Source organism: Sinocyclocheilus grahami, unplaced genomic scaffold (genome assembly GCF_001515645.1).
Source record: "Sinocyclocheilus grahami isolate Dianchi unplaced genomic scaffold, SAMN03320097.WGS_v1.1 scaffold6871.1, whole genome shotgun sequence".
Classification (NCBI taxonomy): domain Eukaryota; kingdom Metazoa; phylum Chordata; class Actinopteri; order Cypriniformes; family Cyprinidae; genus Sinocyclocheilus; species Sinocyclocheilus grahami.
The window spans coordinates 17,979-20,334 of NW_015511121.1; the positions used below are offsets into that span (position 1 = coordinate 17,979).

The 2,356-nt window shown below is 36.3% G+C and overlaps 1 protein-coding gene across 1 annotated transcript in view; it reads left to right on the forward strand.

Moving 5' to 3' along the window:
- Positions 1 to 2,356, forward strand: part of LOC107577691 (histamine N-methyltransferase-like) — a 22,348-nt gene that overhangs the window by 17,409 nt on the left and 2,583 nt on the right. The gene's annotated exons all lie outside the window — the stretch shown is intronic.

A 2,356-nucleotide genomic window follows, 5' to 3' on the forward strand; every position in this document is an offset into this window, starting at 1 on the left:
CCTCTGCAGTGAATGGGTGCCGTCAGAATAAGAGGCCACAGATTTTATTTGAAAGCAATGGTTTAAAGTATAAAAATAAATAAAAAAATGACTTGATGGATGTATTACAAACTATGTTAATTGATTGACTGGACTCATGTGGATTGCTTGTGGATTATTGTGTTGTTTTTATCAGCTGTTTGGACTCTCATTCTGACGGCACCCATTCACTGCAGAGGATCCGTTGGTGAGGATGAACGAACAAACTCATCTACATCTTGGATGACCTGAGGGAGAGAAAATTCTGTTAATTTTCATATTTGGGTGAACTACTCCTTTAATAAGAATGTCCTTATGAAACAATATTCATGCTCATTTATAGAGGCTGGACTCAGTCCATATTCCATTTTTAATACCCTCCATAAACCAGCAGATGGAGCAAGATAGAAACTTAGATGAAAGATGGAAAATAGAAACAGAAACAGATGAAACAAAGCGGATATTATAACACAAACCGTCCTGTTATTGTGTGAATGGAAATGTAAGACAGTGAAGTAAGAGTATCTGAGTGAATTGAATTGTGTTAAATGTTCTGTTGTCTGGCCATGGTCACGGCACTGGATGCCTTTAATAATGTGCAATCCATCAGATCCTTCCACTTCAGGATGTTGGATCGTTTAAATCTTTTGTTTAATCAGATTTTATTAGTAAAGCCTGTCATTTCTGCTCAAGGATGAGATGAATTTAACCAGACTTGTCAGTGCCACCTAGGGGACACGTGTCTGGGTGGTGTGATTCTGTCAGGCTTAATTTTTCCATTAAGCCTTAATAATTCTGCAGAAGATTTCCCATGAATCTTTGTGGTTTCTCTCGTTTTAATCATGCATTTCTATTCACTAGGAGCCAAATCTGTTTAACAAAGTTTGACATGATCAAACTGACTGAGAAAAGAAATGGGAAAATTGCTTTAACTGTTTCTTGTAATACAGAAAATGGTAAAAGACAGATTAAAGAATGATCACAGAGTTTGTGTCTTGTTCTCTTTTCTTTTATATTTGGATCAAACTGATGAGGCCGAGACTAGTGTCTCACATTTCAATCAGTGCTGATTTAAATTTTAAATTGATCTGATGTAACTATCAAAAAAAAAAACTATATACATTATTATTCACAAAGGACGCTTTGAGGGACATTTAGTTTATGACACTATTATGTTTCTGTAAGATGAATTTTAATGAATACATGCCTATTCTCAATCTTTTATGCCAGATTGGTGCTCAGTTGTCTTTAATGTCAATGTTTGTCTGAACTGTTGCCAGACAAGTTCATTAACAAGGATAAAATTAATGAATGAATGAATACACAAGCAAAAAAAGTATTTGTATTGTATATAAGCTATAGGCTATTTGTCATGTTATTTAATATTATCTCAAAGCCTTACTTGTTCTCAGGCATGGGCTATTTAATACTGGCCTGCTTGTCATTATGTGGCCTAGGGTTTAACATGAATTGAACGTAAATTGAGTGCTTTGTGTTATGTTTTAAGGGAAATCATAGTGTGCTGTAATTTCACTTACACGAGTGTGAGGTGTGAAGTAAAATGAACACATGAGGGCAGCAATGAGCTGAGCACGTTGTCTTATTTTAGTTCTGTTCTGTTCCTGTCTAGTGACACGTTGATGACTTAGTGGCATGTGATACAGTCTAAATGAATAAATGTATGAAAAAATATATTTGTAAATGTGTTTAGGCTACTAATAAAATAAATATCTGTGCTGGGGAACCGTCTGGTTCTAAAAATGTAATTTTAAGTAGTGGAGAGCAATGATTTTTCACTTAATATATTTTGTTATATTTGAGGACGTCCTCTGTAAGTTGAAATTCTCGGAGCATCTATTCTAAACGGTCCTCCTGGTTGATTCTTGCCTTGCCTTGTCTTGTGTAGCACTGCGTCTTTAAGGATGTGGGCGGGGCTCATCTCAGTGAGGATGTGCGGCGCCCCAGCGTCTCACAGGCAGACGCAGTGTGAAAACAGAGAGAAGTGAAGGTAAGCTGCGGCACACTTCTGCTTTCTCCGTGTAGTTCTTAGAGCGCTGATGTGTACGATGCGGAGGCGCACACACAGAGTTAGAAATAATGATACCATTCTACAAATAGGAGCGAATCGGTGTGTCAGGCTCTCATTGAACCTGTTGATGAATATGATCTAATCATCTGAATGTAACACAGAATGTCATTCTGCTGAGATGACTGTTTGACACTTAACTAGTGAATAGAAGTTGTCATTCATAAATGCAATACCTTTTATTGAATAGCTTTTTTTATTCGTGTCAGTTGAGAATGTTGCAAATTATATTATAAGCATAATAATTGAAAT